This window comes from Trachemys scripta, chromosome 2 (genome assembly GCF_013100865.1).
Source record: "Trachemys scripta elegans isolate TJP31775 chromosome 2, CAS_Tse_1.0, whole genome shotgun sequence".
NCBI lineage: Eukaryota > Metazoa > Chordata > Testudines > Emydidae > Trachemys > Trachemys scripta.
Window position 1 is genome coordinate 165,413,958 of NC_048299.1, and position 18,608 is coordinate 165,432,565.

The 18,608-nt window shown below is 38.5% G+C and overlaps 1 protein-coding gene across 2 annotated transcripts in view; it reads left to right on the top strand.

Annotated features, from left to right (window-relative positions):
• Positions 1-18,608, top strand: part of GMDS (GDP-mannose 4,6-dehydratase) — a 554,262-nt gene that overhangs the window by 213,283 nt on the left and 322,371 nt on the right. The gene's annotated exons all lie outside the window — the stretch shown is intronic.

Consider the following 18,608-nt stretch of genomic DNA (forward strand, 5'->3'; position numbering starts at 1 on the left):
ATAAACTGAGTATATCTGATCTGCCGTCATGGAACATGGTACCTCATTATGTCATTCTGTAGAGTAAAAGTGTGCTTTAAATCTGTGTGATGTGCTAAATAGAGTGAAAGTGGTTGACAATCTGCTGTGATTAATCAAACTTGCTTAGAAAAGTTCATTATAAAATGAAAATGTATTCTCATCTCAGTGGACCATTCGTGCATGTAACTCTTAGTGCATCAGTACAGGAGCGGATCTAAATAGAATGAAAAATCTGAACAATATTAACCTTGATCTTTAGTGGGTCAATCTTAACACAATAGGTTAAAAAAAATCAGGTCTTCTGACATTAAAAAAAATTGGGCCAGATTCTGCCATGCTTACTCATACTGAGTAATATTTTACTATGAATGGTCCCACTGATAAAGCTGGCAGAACTTGGTCATTTGTATAGGAAAAAAAACAGACCCCTAATTTTAAAATAAATTTAAATGGTTTATTATATGGAAGCAGAGACATTAAGAGAGCAGGATAAAAAAAATAGAAACATTAGTTTTATGCTATTGTGAAGAACTATTTTCCTTAAAACGATCAACTTGTGGTCACAGGAGGTCTAGATTGTTACCTCTTTTACCATGCAGTCAATACAATGTCCTTAAATGTGAACAAAAATTCATTTCTGCAATTTTTTAAAACTTGATTTAACAAATATATTTAACATTGAAAATCAGAAATAGACTGTACACAGACAAACTGACAAGTTACAAATACTTTAATACTGTTTTAAACAGAAGGCAGGTGTTTAAAAATCAGTTCTTCCTCTTTGCATGTTCCAAGATTTGAGTTCAGGATTCTGTTATGCTGAATATCACACCCTTAAAAAAAAAAAAAAAAAAAAAAAGGGGGAGGGGGCAGCAAATTTCTCCATACATTGCTTTACTTCTTACCGATGTAGTAGAAAACAGTATCCCAGACTTGACAAGTATAAACCTTTCAGCTCATCTTTAAATTTGTGGAACACGCCTCATTATTCTCTGTTAGAGGTGTGAACAGATAAGCTATGAACTCTAGTTTGATTGTTGTATAAATGAATTTTTAATTTTAAAACTTCAGCCCCTACTTGATCAGATATGCAATGCAGAAACGCTTTCATTCTGTAAGAATGGAAGAAACATCATTTGTCATAGTTCAGCTGCAGTAACCGACAGACTTGGTTCAGGAGTATGGAATAACAGTGAGGAATAGTAAAGGGAAATGCAAGAGCAATTGCATTATAGCCAAAGTATAGCTGTGGATAGCTCAAGTGTAGCTCCCATTGAGTTAATGGCAAATCTTTCATTGATTCAGTAGGAATTAGGAGTCAGAGCAAGACCTAAAATAGGATTAGGAAAGCTCTATAGAATCTTCTTGTTTAAGGCCAGGGCAGAATTTCCACTGCAACAGTATAGTTTTAAGTAGTTCAGAAACTTTACTATAAAAATATAGATCAGAAAACCTTGTAATATATCAAATAAAATGTACACTCCTGAGTGAAGTTTGTCTGTTTTCTTTAATTACTTTTGTTTCATCATTCTTAATTGATCAAAATAAAATAGATGTCTTCTGACTTTTGGGGGTGGGAACGGGTAGACATGTTGCCTCTTGGGATATTTTGTATACTTTTTTGGAAGATGGCAACCATTAAAGTGCTGAGTGGTATACAAATATATTATTAAAATGTTTCTAGTACTCATAACTTCGTAAAAAGTTGTAATTTTTAAACAAAGATATTACAACTTGTTGATTTTCGAGAAAAATGAGAATATTGAGCTATGATTGCTGTATCATTTTGGCCTATTATCTTATTAGATCTCATGGCTGGGTATATCATCATTCACATCTGGTCCTAAAACATTGTATAATTTTGTCATGTGCTTGTAAAGAGCTGAAATGTTTTCCCACAGTGTTGTGAAATAAGTTTGTTTTTATATATATATATATATATATATATAAATCTGTGTAACTAAGAGAAAATTTATAAAGGATGAAAGGTGCCATAGGTGTATGGTCGGTGGGTGTGTAGCATGTTGTTAGACGGATGTATATTATATACTTTTACATGTGTCGTCAATGTTTTGTATACAAACCTTACAAGCATTTAGCATGCGGAAAAATAGGGTATCTCCACTTGTCTCCTTGGCTATAATTTTGTGCACTCACCATTAACATGAATGGGATTTATGCAGCTAAACTCATATGCATGCAAATGAGAATTGTGCATGGATAACAGCTGGATGAACAGCTGATATGTATCAGAATCTTATCACTATTTAATCAGTTTTTTTAGTGTAACACTCAACTTTTAGGAGGAGCATAGACATTTAAAAAGGAGTACAGACGGCTTTAAGTAAAATGCCAGAAAACTACAGGGCTCTCAAGAACACATTCTGTGAAAGATGTGAGGAAATGTGAGGCAGGGAATTGGGGCATGACAGCCTTCGAGGATAACACAGTTCACCTGAAGTTGCTGTGTTGCTTAATAGAATGATTTTTAGTGGAATTTAATGTTACTTTCTATTAATCCCTTACTGGGAAAACTTGATTTCTTAGGTATTTAAATGGTTTACTTTTTGACTGATCTGTCTCTCTGGATGCTATTTATCTTTAATTATTTCTTTATCATATTGACAAGATTCTTGATTTGCTTCTAGTTTATATAACTTGTTAGAATAAAAAGAGCAATCTAACCATTTGAAAGAAGACATGTTCTGGGCTAAGAGACAGGGAACCTTATTTGGTTGAGTTAACAAGAAGAAACATACACTGTTCAGTAATGTAAACTATCAAGCTCATGTTTTTCTTACTGTCAGAAATACACCTCTTATTTCCAACCAGATAGTAAAATGGCACTCTATAGGGTGTGGTTATCGTTAGATAATTGCATCCCTGAGGGATCTGAGATCTTCTGATGAATTTCACACCTCTTACGTGTCCATGGATGAGTTTTATTCACACAATGGATCTCCCCACAGATCTTACTTTATTTCTTAAATCAGTCTGTGTGCTAAGGGGTTATTTACTATTTCCCCAATATTCCCAAGAGTACAAGCAGTACTCTTCCATTCAACTTCCTCTCTTTCTTTCTCCTCCTTCTTTAAAAAGAAAAATTGGCAAGACAAATTATCAATTATCTAATGGCACATTTGGTATTTTAATGCAGAGAGAGTGTACATTACCATAAAAACTCTCACTCCCAGAGTACTCTTTGTACTTTGGAGAAAATGCTGGATGGTCCCTTAGCATACTTTGCCACTATGAAATTTTTAAATCCTTTCAGTTTTGGGAAAGTGATTACTGTCCTAAACATAACAAATATTGTGTTTGCAATTGCAGATATAATGTACATTAGTTTAAATCTGTATAAACTGAGGCCATTCTTTGTACATCATGATGCTGAAATCCATAGAAATGGAACTTGAAACAGTTACTTACTGAGTTTGTGGGACACTAATGTTTTATAATTTAGTCATTTATTGTACTCTTCATTAAAATCCCATCTTTACATTTTGAACTCTATGTATGAGGCTTCTGCAGTTCGATTCCTTTAAAACCTACCTCTGATACAGGATCAAAAGATAACAGGCACTGCAAAACCAAACCCCAAGCTTTGGCAGCTTCACCTCTTCTCCCTACTAATTCAGAGGAAGATTCACTTCTCTCCACATTCCTGCATCTGGAGGGTGGCTCACACTGACGAAACTTGCTGTATGTCAGGTGAGCCTGGACATAGCATTGTGTGGTCTGTTCAGAAGCTGACTGCCAACGTTATTGCAACAGATTGCTTTAAACAGCATTTCTGGACTGGGGAAAATAACCCACATTTTTCTTTATACCCCACTGCTAATCAGCAGATACACCTTATGTGCAATTACCTGTCACAAGGACATTTGCTGTAGGAGTCTTTCTCTTGCAGTGCAAATGCATAAACTCTTTGGTAGTTTCCCTAGCCTCTTTTATGAATTTGCTGGCTATTTAGGATTGTCTCTTGGTTTGATGGATTCAAACTTAGCATGACAAATGCACAACTTGTGCCTTGGACTCAGTATTTGTCTTTGAATAGGCAGTGTCTGGAAACTCTAGCCTTGGTGAACTTCTTGTGAACATTGATTGGTTGGAAGGACACAGAAGCTTAGTACACTATGTTCTATGGGATTGCAAGCATTTGCGGAAAGATGGAAAAATTAGGAGGAAAAAGTGTATGAAAACATGCCATCCTGTCTCCTTCCATGACATAAGAATGCTATTGGCATGTGCTCTTGGTTTTAATGTTGCTTGACTCATATGTTCATTGCCTCATTCAAAAAAGAAAAGCATGATTGAAAAGAAGTACTAATTAAAAGAAAATACTTGTACGCAGTAGAAATAGGATAGTATGAGCCCAAGCTATACAAGCTTTTAAAGATGTTTTTATACAGAATTTCAAAAGCGTGTGTGTCTTGCTTATGAAAGATGCCATCTGTGCTGAATGTCCTGGAGAATGAATTCATACACCACACTGGCAACTCAGGCTTGACTACAATGCCCCACTCACCCTGCCTCATTCCTAATTTGCAGGGCCCAACTCAAGAGGCGATAGGGTAGCCTTCTATGTCCCATCAGTCTTTAGTGAAGTGTGCTGCAACTCCCATCGGTGGGGGAAAGGAAAAGGGTTAATGGGGCAATTAATGCCGTTATGTTTATATTTTATGCTATGTACCACCTTATCTGCTAGGAATATGACCTCATTTTTCATACACTGTCAATAAAGTATTTTCTCACTGTCATCCTCAGCCAATGACGGGGAGGTGAAAGACTGTACCTCCTCAGAGCCAGCCAATTCTTTAGAGTTCAATCTTGACAGATTTATAAAATTTAAAAAAAGTATAGAAACACTGCATGGATATAAAATGGAGTTTTGTGTAACCCAGTAATTGTTTATCTCCCAGCTCAACGATATAGTAATTCTTTCATCTCTTGAATCCATGAAACTAGAGGGAAATAACCCCCAAAATGTTATGGTCTTAAGTTACTATTCTGAAAGCTACATAAGTGGCGTACCATTTCTACCTCCAACTGTTTCCCGAATTCTGTATCTTAATGTTCAAATGAAAGGTAGCTGCTATTCCTATTTGCTTAATGTTTGTTAGAACATGATGATGGATGAAAAAGGGACCCTGGGGATGAAACTGGTTGAAGTACACACATCCCTTGTAATGTTCTTCTGTGATTTCAGGATACACCTCACAAGTGTCAAAGTTGAAACACAGCTTTTTAAATGAGTGCCTATCTTGTTATGTGTGAATTGTGGTGGAACGACTTAAATTTTCAAAATAATAATTTAAAAATTCCCATTAAATGCTAATCAGCTGCAGATCTGACATTTTTTTATTTATTTTATGAGACTGGTGTCCTCCTTGTTCAGTTAAAAAAAAATATTAAACAAAAGTATTTAACAAATGAGTCTTGTCCCTGAAAACTGTCCTCCTCCCTCGCCCCCATACCTATCAAGCCCACATGGATTATCTGGTTCATCCCACAGATTTCTGGTTACTGACCCACATCCCTCTGAGTCAGATAATTTCATTAAATGGAGAATTTTGTGAGGGGGTTGCTATTGAGTTCACAGAGGTGCTCGCTTTCACATAGAAAGATCAGCAGTCATCTTCCAGAAAGTATACAGCTGGAGAAAATGTAAGCATTTTGCATTTAAGCATAATCACATTGAAACTGCAGCGACAGCAATGATGATTGTAAGAGTGCAGGGCACTTTGTTAATGTCTTCCATATCAAATATCTTCTGCAGCATCCTACATGCAGTAATGAATGAAGCCTTGCCCTTTAAGGCATGTAATGATTATTATCCCCATTTTACAGATGTGGAAACCAAGTCACAGAGACATTAAATACATTTGTTTCCTTTGCTAAAACAAGGCTTACTATTCCACTCCAACAAAGCAGTTGCTATATTAAAGGATGCTAAAAATATTTTAAGCTTAAAATTAGTCATTAACCTGTCAAATATAAGAATACTGTGTCTGTCTGTGCGTATTATAGGTGGGGCTGGTAGCACTGCATGTTACTAAAGTTGCCCAGCACTTACAAGATCATGTTCTCAGTTGCTTTGCCAAATTTTAAAAGCTCAGGGTGAAACTTCTGCCTGAATCAAGCTAAATTTTTTGGAAAAATTTCAGCCAAAATAGTTCAACTGTTTCTCAGAACAACATCGGGGGTGGAGAGGGGGCGGGGAATGAAGAGACATGTTTTTGCCCATGTTAATAAATTCTGGTGACCTTTTCCTTCTGTAATACTCTGGCACCCCCGTGTGTTGGAACAGGGATCTGAAATTGGACAGGGAGGTGGCCTTCATTTGCAAACTAGTGGAGCAGGGGAAGAAGATGGATAGAAGGGAAAATAGATCTGAAAAGGAGTCACAGTGTGGTGGGGAGGAAGGGAGTTTGGACTAACTGTTCAAAAAGATTGGTCAAGGAGTCAAGTTGGGGGGTGACACTGAGATTGAATGAAGAGCCTGGGACTGGGAGCCAGTGGGGTTGGTGAAGGTGTAGTTGTGATTGGAAGATGGGAATGAGAGGGAGGGACAGATTGGATGGGGAGCTGAGATGAAGGAAATGAGAATGGCTGGGAGAAGAGATTCGCACTGGGAATGTGTGAGGAAACTGAGGCAATGATGGAGTGTCCAGAGGGGAAGGCTAGGACTGGTTGGGCAAGGAGACTGTGCCTGGAATGAGAGGCCTGAAGAGTGGTGACTGGGACTGGGGAGAAGGTGACTGGCATGAGGACTCAGAGATGGGACAAAAGCAAACCTGGGAAAGGGATAGTTTGGGGGGGAAGGAGCAGAAGAGGTCAAGCTTGAGGAAATGGGCAGCGTTTGTGCCCACTAGAGCACACTCCCCTCCAGAGCCTGGAATGGAATCCAAGATTCCAGTCTCACCATTGCTCAGCTGTGAACCCCCACTGCTACTGTTCCACCTCAAGGATTTCAACCTGTACTGCTGTATGCAGTGTAGTTGTAGCGATGTTGGTCCCAGGATATTAGAGATATAAGGAGGGTGAGGTAATATCTTTTATTGGCCCAACTTCTGTTGGTGACAGAAAAAGGACTCTGTGTGGCTCAAAAGCTTCTCTCTCACCCAACCCCCTGTATTGCTGATATTTACTCCGTTAGCTCAAGTTGCAGAGATCTGTGTGGTAGATATAAAGGTTCCAAACCTTCTGGGGACCCGTATGCCAATATGGTGCCACATTATGGACTTTCTGTTTTTTTCAGTTTGCTTTTTGAAAACCCTTAGAAATTATTAAAAAAAAATACATGAAAAGGTCAATATTTAGATTTGCAAAGTATAGCACTCAGAAGTTAGAAAATTTCAGAGAATTAAGATTGCCTCATTCCATGCACAGGATGGGTTTGCTCTGAGGAGGAATTGGTCTGCAGTGAAGGAGAATGTTGTCTGCAGGACTCCTGCCTAATCCATTTCAGAAGTTGGGAGGTGTGTAGTGAATGTGGCAGGGAATGCCAGGAAAAGAAGGGCTGGTCTCGGTGCCCTGGAGAACTGGATTCTAGCCTTGCTTCTGCCACAGAGTTTCTGGGCAAGTCACGTACACCAAACTTTTTTAGAAATGGTAACTAATTGTGTGTTCTTCATTTTCTCGGTGCCTGACTTGAGACACTGGGGTCTGATTTACAGAAGTGCTGAGCATTCTCAGGTGCACATGAAGTCAATGGGAGCTGTGCTTGAACATACAAAATGCTATATAATGCTACACTTCATGTGCTCCCTAGCATGGGTATAAATACCAAAGTAGATGGAGAAGCATTGCTTAGGTGCATAAAAACATGTCTAACTCTTAAGGGTACATCTACACAGGGATAAAAGACCTGGCCTGGGTCAGCTGACTTGGACTGAGGGGCTAAAAATTGCAGGGCAGACGTTTGGGCTCAGGCTGGGTCCTGAGCTCTAGGGCCTTTCACCCTCTTAGGGTCCCAGAGTTTGAGCTGGAGTCTGAGCCCGAATATCTATACCAGTTTTTCAGCCTTGGCGCCCAAGCCCCACAAACCTGAGTCAGCTGACCTGGGCCAGCCGTGAGCTTTTTATACCAATGTAGACATACCCATACAGTATGTACCCTACACAGCTTTCTCCATGCCCAAGCAATGTCCCCCCCCCCCCCCCCATGAACCCTGCTATTGTAAGGCTGCAGATTGAATTAATAGAAGTACTGCTTTTTGTTCATAGTTTTTTGAGTGTAAGCAACAATCTGTAAACAACAGATTCATAATTTCTAGAAACTCCTTTTTTCTTTTTTCTTTCCTTTCCTTTCCTTTCCCCCCTCTGGGAGGTGTCTCAAGGCCCAGCCATTCTTAACTTTTAAAATTCAATGATTGGCTCAAGTGTATTTAGGGTCTGACTGTCTATCAAAGCTACTTATGTGGCCCCTGTTTCTATAGTATATGAACACCTCACGGTCTTAATGTATTTATTCTCGCAACACCTCTATGAGGTAGGGAAGCACTATCATCCCCATTTTAGAGACAGGGAAGTGAGGCATAGAAGGATTAATTCTTGTAGGGGACATTTGTTTTTGTTGTGAAATTGTAATGGCTGATAAACAGTGAGGGATGTAAGGGGTAACTTTACTTCAGGGCACATAAAAAGACTCCCCATTTCAAAGTTCGCCCAATTCACCCTCCTCTCATTTCTGTTCATTCAGTAGAAAACATCTGGAAAGTTTCAGAGCATCACACTTCAGTGTAGGTTTACAAAATTGAGGACGCATTGAAATTTGGGGGAAGGGGAACACTGATTGCTGGTTATCTTCCAGTTTTAGTATCTGTCATTTTTTTAGAATCTCAACTGCTGTACAGATTTATTGTTTTAAAAAAAATAAGACAAGGACAAAACAATAGTTAGGTCATTTGGAGAGCTAGTCAGAAAATTTTAGTCAATGAAATTTCACCCAAAAATGAGGAGGAAAAATCACACAAAAAGTTTTGTTTAAAAATGGTTTCCAGTTTTCATCAAGTTCTGTTAATTTGTAAATGCCAGTATTGGAGATCTTCATTGATTTCTATTAGAGAAATGACCTGATCTAGAAATTATGCACCTGCTCAGTACATTTTACTTATTTCTGAACCAAATGTCTTCATACACAGCAAGGGCAAGAGTCCATATTCAAGGCTACATACAAGCAAAATATGGAATTCTATTTGTTTTTTAAAGCCATTTTTCACTGGAGGAAATACTTGTTTCGCATTGGTTGTGTAACTAAGAAACAGTCGGATAGACTCTTTTTTGAGCTTTCCAAAACAAGGTCATTTGGGGCTGAAAATAAGCATGAGAAATTGCAGCCCAAAAGGTAATTTTCTTAAGTGATCAGTGACAAAAAATATGTAATTTTGCTTTAAATAGATCACTGATTAAAAAAGAACTTCTGGCAGTACCTGCATACTTGGCCTGGAAAATGTGTTTGCAGAGGATATCTGGAGGGGCCATGCAGTAACTGTACTCTCTGGAGAAATTTTAGCTTCCAGGCAGCATAGTTGTTGCACTGTCCTTTAAGAGGATGCAGCATATACTCCCAGTCTGGCAATTTTGTTGGAGAAAGAGAGGGAGGCGGGGATGAGTCGTATGCTTGTCTTCCCCAGTCTCCTCCTTTTCCCCTTTCAGGGGTGGTTGTTCATGGGGGGGGATCTTGAGCAAGCAGGAACTACACTTCCAACTGGGACTCTGGCCAGCTCCTGTGCAGGAGCACAAAGGGAGTGGGGATTTCTCCTGGCACTATTGCCACCTTTGCACATCGTCAGAGAGGCCTGCCAGAATCTAACCTCTTGTTTGGAGCATTTATGGACAAACACTGGCATAGGACTATTAAAGTAAAGAGAGCTACATTTCATTTCACTTCACATTCTCTGTCTCACCCTTGTTTCCCCAGCCCAGTGAGCCACGTTCACCTCCTTTATATCTGGGGGGTGGGCTGAGAAGCTATGACTGTGGCATCAGTCAGCATTTCCAAACATAATTTCAATGCTGCTAACAGGCTGAATCAGCAAATGATCCTGCCAACCCATTGCAATGCAAACGTCTTCAATATACATTAAAATAGGACAGCAAGGAAACTGTTCTGCCTGAGTAACTTACAGAAAATACAATCAGCAATCTGCTTTGCTGAATTTGCCCCCATATTAAACCCCCTGTTGTCAATTTTGGACTGTTATTAAACTATTATCACAATAGACTAATCAGTTGATTACAGTGTAAAAATATTCTTGAAAAGATGATGTTATGGCTTTTAAATCTCCCAGTAAACGGAAGAGATTAACCTCTTTTTGAAGTTTATGAGTAAACTGAGTCAAGCACTTTGGAAGCATTTTTGTTAGGTTATTTCATGATAGGTGGATTAAAGGGATGATTGTTTAGAGAGAAATGGAATTGTTAACCTGTGGCCTGCAGCTGAATTAAAAGCAACAATCCAACTTGCCTTCAATAGCAGGACTCCAAAAAATGGTGTAGTAAACTTTTTTTGTTTTCTGCATTTTGATGGAGTTTTCATGTATAAAAACTTTCTTGCTTCATGTTTTGAAAGCATCCAGAGTCACAGGAGGGAATTGTGGCAGAATGTCATACCGTATGAGGTAGAAAAATACATTATAATAATAATGCCTGGTTCTAACTTTAATGAGCATTTTTTAAATCAGTTTCTTTATCCATGGAGATGTGTGTTGTTTTTTTAAAAAACATTGAAGGAAAATTTCCAAAGTGACTCTTTCCCTCTCTCATTTTATTCATGGTCCTTTATTCCCCTGGCACGTATAAAGTAAAATGAATTGGCTATCTTTTTACATCTTCCTTTCTAATGTTCTCTAGTGACTCTGCAAGTCGCCCCTTTAGCCTTTTTTGAATAGTGTTTAAAGCTTCTGGCACAGCTGGATTTCACTATGTAAGAAAACTTTCAGAGTATTATAGTGTCACTAATCATTGAAGTTACAACATTTCAAAACCCTTCCTGGCTTTGCTACATGCTTATTGTGCTTTAGCAGTGTAAGGTAAACATAGATATGCTCTAAATATCCAGTTAGAAAATGGTTTAAAAACTCCCCCTAAAACACTTTTTTCCCCTATGTTTCAAAAAAAACCTTTCTGTAATTTGAAACTCAAGCTTCTTTGAACACTTGGTTGGAGATTGTTCTACAAGATAAATTCCTTGCATCACATAACCCTGACGACTCCCAATTCCATCAAATTAATAACGAATGGATGGGAAGATAAGCAAAACTAATGGGGAGGTTACATTTTTGTGACAAAGGTTTATGGTCATTCTGAATCTCATGTTCTATGATATCCCTCCTCCTCTTCCTCCTCCTCTTCAGCATTTTATTGCTATCAGATCTGAACATTCCATTATATGAAGCCCGTCTGAGGAGGAGAGATGATGGATGGCAAAGGTAGGTGTGGGACCTGATCCTGTGAAAAGATGTGTGCCTCCAAATTGGTGCTGAGCATTTCTCAACTCCCTCTGTGACAATTAGCTCACAGGATCAGGCCTTAGCTTGCAATCTCAGTGACTAGTATCTATTATTTCCTATTCAAATAATGCCACTTATTTAAACTTAAACATTATAAAAAGCTGACAGGCACAACTTATTATTATTATTTTTTTTTTTAGAAAAGCAGTATGAGATGACAAATATTTTATAGAGCCAATGAAGCCTTTGTCTTGTTTAAAATAATTCTGACTGGCAACTAATACTCTAGTGAAGGAGAGTGATGTTGAAACTTGAAAATAACTGGCAGTTAGGGCTTTTCTAGACAGCACATTTTTTCAACTGTCAGATGTCTGCCAATAGATTGCTTCAAAGACACCAGTGAAGAGTGGGGGTGTGTGGAGGGGCACTGGTGAACCAGGCTCCTAACTACACCTGCAGTAATGCAGGAGGCTCTCTTAGAGAACCTCTATTATTAAAGTTGCCTGACATTTCCAGTTATAATCCCCTGTTTTCAGTTTGCTTTTATAACTGTCAAACTTTAACTTCTCAGGCTAAATTTTTCCATGCTTACTCTGCCTCAGGTTGAATTTTTGTCTGCTAAAGATTTAACAAAAAGAGTGCAGCCATTTTTAATAAAGAGGCAAGGGGAAAATAGGTAGTTCTAACAATACTAACCCGTTTTTCTTGCTGTTTCTTTGAAGACCTCTGTCACCTCAGAGGTTTGGAGCAAGATCTTGAAATTTGTCGAGGGGATAATCTTGGAGTCAGAAAGGTGCTTTGTACTGTCCCCATGAAAATTTGGCTAGATTGGCCAAGTTATAAACCATGAAAAAATCACCATTTGAACATACACAGAGGAGCATGTCTTACTGCTAAAAAATCTCTGAACATTTCATCTGCACTGAGTATGCTGCAGACACCCATACCTCCAAAAGCCACCTTAGGCTGCTCTAAATTGTCAGAAACTATTTCAACTACCAGCCAACCAAATTACTGAATGTAGAAAGGTGTTTTAGAGCCACCACACCTTCATCACTTTTCATCTGGACTGCATGTTTCAGAGTAGCAGCCGTGTTAGTCTGGACTACAGTAATGCAATACACTTGGACATAAAACCTTCAGAGCTTAGGGTACTGCAGCTCATACAGGGCACTGCAACACATCTCCTCAGCTACATGGAGTACCGCGAGCACATCAGTTCTGTCCTCCACTCCCTATACTGCCTTCCATAGAATACTGAAACACATGGTCCTTATTGTCAAGGTCCTCAATGGACTGGGTCCATGGTATGTAAAAAATCGACTGAGGCTCTGGGATGAAGATCTTAGTCAACAGTTTTGATCCTATGGGACAATGGAACTCTCTACCATCGGGGTAAAGCTCATCTGTATGGGAGATGGATTTTTCTGGGGCTGTTCTGAGACTATGGAATTAATTCCCACAGGAACTAAGGACCATCGCAAACCTCACCACCTTCCACTACGAGTGCCAGGCATGTTTCTTTGACCTTGCCATCTCTAACATCCACATGCCACATGTGCTCACACCTCTAATCAACAAAACGTTCTCCTATACATACAGTTCTCTGGGGAGAGGATGAGAAAGAGAACAAACTACGTGTAACCAAGGGCTGGTCCACACTAACCCCCCACTTCGAACTAAGATACGCAACTTCAGCTACGTGAATAACGTAGCTGAAGTCGAAGTATCTTAGTTCGAACTTACCGCGGGTCCAGACGCGGCAGACAGGCTCCCCCGTCGACTCCGCGTACTCCTCTCGCAGAGCAGGAGTATTGGCGTCGACGGCGAGCACTTCTGGGATCGATCCAGAATCGATTTATCACATCTAGACAAGACGCGATAAATCGATCCCAGAAGATTGATTGCTTACCGCCGGACCCGGACGTAAGTATAGACGTACCCCAATATTAGTCACATTGCTTAATGCATTACTGGAAGGATGTTTAGATACTAGGGTGATGAGGGTGGTATAAGATCCTATATAGAAAAGAATAGAACTCAGGCCCCAACTGCATTGAACCTAAACTTGGCTCAGCTGAGGTTTGAACCCTTGCTTTTTACTAACCCTCCAATTCAACCTCCAAGATTGGTTTGTTGCCAACCTCTTAGACTAGAATCTTGCATGATTCATATACCAGGAAATGATGCTTCTTTTAAAAAAAAAATAAAAACAACCCCTCACAGTTTTCTGCCACTGGCAGATTAACCCTGAGAAGTTGAGGGTGGCTAAAGGTTAAACTTGTCCCAGAAGAACAAACAAACAAAAAACGGATGTAGGGCCCTAATACTGCTTGTGTATTTGGAGGATGAGGATGGAGGAGAGTTGGTTTAGTCACAAACTTTAGTTTGATTCTTGTTTAGTTTACTGCATATAGCAGAAGAAGGTAGAGCAACAGCCTTGCTTCCTAAACCAGATGATGAGCCCTTCTCTCTCTCTCTCTCTCCCTCTTCCTCTCTCTCCCTCCTTCCCCTACTCACTCTGCTCAGATTTGGTCTTCAGCAGCTGTCATTAGCAGTTTCAAGGGAAGGAATCGTACTGAAACAACTTGGGTGTTATGTTATTACAGCATAAGTGTGTACAATATTGTATATATGTCTACAATGCACTTTACAGAGACAAGCATTTCCAGATTAACTTCAGTCTTCTCTGTGGCATCAGACCTCATCTTCTTTGCATTCCTGAAGAGACTGGCACTGTAAAAAAAACTTGGATGCCTATTTTTTCTGTTTGTCATTTTCTTCAGATTAAGAAATGCATTTCTGCCATAAAACACCTTGTTTTCTGCAACAGTGAGTGGCAGCCTGATCAGCATATGGTTGAAGATAGCAAGCCAAAGTCAACTAAACTTGGTTTACCCACTAATTTGCACTTACTTGTGTTTTAAAAAAAATAAAAATGAATATGGTTAAATTTAGTACCTCCTCAGATGATTAGTGTAAACCTGTTCCGGATTAGTTGTGCTGCTGCTTCACACAGAGGGGTGAACTGAGCCCTAAAATAATGTTTATAGTAGTTTAGAATAGGTTATTATTTTTATAGAGTAGTAATTGTACTTTGCACTTAAGATCACCAAACAGCAGATAGCTTAGACTGTGATCGTCTCGCGTAGGGCCTGAGGGTGAAATCCTGACACCTCTGAAGTCAATGGCAAAACTCCCATTGACTGCTGTGGGGTCAGGATTTCGCTTATAGTCTGCAGCCCTTACTCATTTTAAAACAACGAGGAGTCCTTGTGGCACCTTAGAGACTAACAAATTTGGGCATAAGCTTTCGTGGGCTAAAACTCAATTTTATGCCCAAATAAATTTGTTAGTCTCTAAGGTGGCACAAGGACTCCTTGTTGTTTTGGCTGATACAGACTAACATGGCTGCCCCTCTGAAACTTGTACTCATGTTAAGTGTCACTTTGACTTTAATGGGACTATTTGTGCCAGTAAGGTCTACTCACTATGAGTGTGGGTAGCAGAAATGGGCCTTTATTATTCAAATTCCTTGTTCCCTTGCTGTGCAGATCACATTTTCGTCTGATTCTGCCACATTTATTCTTGTGGGAAGTACCTTACTCGTGAAATCAAAGTGTCTGCTTCAGGAATAAGATACTACTCAGCTTGAGTGAAGGTGGTGTAACTCTTTTTTAATCCAAAAAAAGTGACATGATTGATGCAAATGTATATTTATTAGCTCTTCTGTTATTGATTCCCATCTCTAGTTCTCTTGCTGGAACAATATTCTGAATTTCTCTTGTGTTAGTTGTGAATATTAAGAAGACAAAATGGCTGTCCACTGTCTTTTCATTTATGATTTTTCTAGTACTGTATTGTACTTTTATTTGCAATCTTCCATCCTACTGCTTTTTATTGTGGGAGCGTACTGATGAGAAAAACTTTTAAAATTTGCAATCACCTTCTGAATGGTTCAGAACTTGAGAGGAAACTGGTCATGTTCTCTCATACCGTTCCTTGAAGGCTTTGTAGAGAGGTAGATATTTTTCTCCCTGATTTGTGAAAAATCTTTCCATTTGTTGAAATCCTTATAATTTTGCTTTTTTCAGTGTATTAAGCCTTTATAGGAATGTTTGACTCATATTGTGTGTTACATTTAGCAGCTGGAATGTTATGCTTAAATTCCTATTCCTAAGGAGTTGAACAGTTTTTGTTTATTAAGATGGTATAACTGATCCTAGCGCTTTTATTGGCAATGGAAAGCACACTTTATTATTCAAAGCAAGCTAGTGATTTGAAGGAACACACACACACACACAAAAAGTAACTACTGTGGCACCCTTTTGAACCTTGAAACATTTACCGGCGAACTTCCTTTCCTTTCCTTATTATTTGCTTCTCAGGTAAACCTTTCTGGAAGCTTTGTGACACCGAGAGAAATATTTCTTACTGTGGTAAAATTGAATAAAGTACTATAAACTCTTCAAGAGTGTAGTGACTTTCAACTCAGTATTACTAATAGCATTATATTTCACTTCAGTAATGAGAGATACATCATTTAAACTTAACTTATCCTGTTTTCCCCCTTTGTTTTACATAAGTTTCCATCTTTTAATAAACCATTAAGCATTTACCATATTCGTGTATTCTAATAAATATATTTTATTGAGAAACAATTGTGAAAACAGTTAAAACTTCAGAACATTTGTGTTCCATGAGTAGTTTCAGAATGTTACCATTCTAACCTGTTGTTTTTGTTCAAATGCTAAACATTATTATGCTTCTAGTCCATCCTTTTGATTATTCTTAATGACAGAGCAGAAATGAAGTATCTTACAAAGTTAAACCTATCTAAGTGCGCAAAGTTCGCATATATTTTCATAAATGACCATCACTGACAACACAGTGGTCAGAAGCAAATACCAGTAAGTCTGTATGCCTGTATACAGTACTCAGAGATATGATAGGAATGTGTTCTTTTGGAGGGTAAAAGTCCCATATGTTTTCATTTAGATAGCTTTCAGTAAGCATTTAAATCTTATTAAAGACCTTGCTACGCTTGATTTTGAACTATTAATTGGGAAACATCATATTTGAAATACTGCCCTGTAATATACAGATCTTTTGTAAAGATTGAAGCTGGCAATTAAAATAAAAATTACACATTCAAAATGTAGCAAACTTCTATATAAAACTGATTATCTGTATTAAGTTGGATGATAAGAGGATGATCATGTGACTTGCCATGGTTATTTTGTGCCTTTCGGTCACATGATATCAGAAGTGTTCCACCTAATGCATCTATGCAACCTGATTTTCTGAAACATTTTATTATAATATGGCTAAATCTTGTACCATTTTATATTTGAAAATTTAGAACTGTCATCAGATTACTAATACTTGCTGGAACCTGAGAGCTGTCTCCAGTGATCTTCTGAGCTCTCACATTGAAATCCGTGGGAGCTGAAGGCACTCAGAACCTGGCAGGATTGAATCCTTTGCACATAAAAAGGAATAAGATTTCTTAAATTTTTCTGGAACCAAACCTGCAAGGTGCTGAAAACCCTGGTAGCTGAGAGCGCTCAGCACTCTGTAAAATTTGGCCCTAAAGTTTTTCTTTTGGGAGTTGTAGATCTCTGTGTTGGTTCTAGCCTTCTGCCAATGATCCAGGAGTTCTCTCACTTCATGTTCCAGGACCTTTTGGGGTGGGGTAGCTCTTAATCCTTCTATTTTCTCTTCTTTATTTTGATTGCAGTCATAGCAGCCAAATTTTGGTAGGAAGGCAGGTTCAGTGTGTTTTTGCAAATCATTGTCCTTTTCACTTCATGAATGGGGTAAATGGGTGTATACTAAGACCCACCAATCTACATGCACTTTAAATGTTGACCAGTCACTGTAGATTTTTTTTCTTTAAGAGCTCTTACTTGGAGAGGGCTGAGATTTTTTTTATCTGTAATCTTTATTTGGCTTCATAGAACCAGTATGTATAGAGGAAAGGTAGATAATTTGATATTGGACAAATCCTGAATTTTCTGTGGTCTGATTCATTTACAAATCTGTCTATATAATCTACATAAGGAATTTCTGTTTTATAAAGCTCTGTCTTCTATAGTGTCAGAATGAAGTCACAAAAAATATGTCCCATGTTAAGAAGTTATCCAATTATTTACATGCAAGCCATTACTGCCCCTGTACTGTGTAAAGTGTCTTAGGATACATTATTGGAGTTGGAATGTTTAGCCGATAAAGCACACATTTTTCACTTTCATGGCTGCCATTCTAGTCTAACCTGAAGTCCTAATTGAAATGAGTTTAGTGGTTTGAGCCCAGTCCCTAGTGAACAATAGCCCACCTTACAAAAACACCAAGCGCACACAAAGCTGTCAGTTTCTGCTCAAGAGACACTCGGGACTGGGCAAACATGGAGGCAGAATTACCTCACACCCTCAAGAGTGATTTTTCCAGGTGAAGATTGAGGTCATTCTCAAGGAATAGGGAAAAGCTTGCATTGTGCATTTGGTCTGTACATAAACCAGTGAGATCAGTTTCTAGTATTGCTACTATAGGCTCAGTGTTCACTTTGGACAGAGAATTTGTAATCTGGGATTTTTTAGAAAAGATTTGTTCTCATCTGAGCTCACCTGAGGTACATTTACAATTTACATGTATGATAGTCTGCTGTGACTTGCATATGAGCAAGGATTATCATCTGGGAATACAGTAGAAATAATATATACTATGCAGGAAATTCTGGCCCCATTGCAGTCAAGGGGAGTTTTGTAATTTATTTCATATATTCACCTCATATATTTGAAGGTGGTATCCATGTGATAAATTGGAGCGACATGATAAATATATTTATTTATGCTACTTATCACATTCTTTGACCTTTCAAAGCCCTGAAAAGTTTCAAGAAGCTGCTATGTTTTAAAATCAATCTGTCACGAAATTGTTTATTCCCTCTCCCCACCAAATCAGGGATTGAATTATGCTGGTTTACACCAGATCAGCAGACTCACATTTTTTTTTTTTTTTTAGGCTTCCATTTTGTTCTCCAGAATGTCAGGTTTCTTTTTTTTTTTTTTTTTTTTTTTTTTGAGTAAGAGCTTGTCTACACAGTAGTTAATATCTTTAGTTATTTCAATGG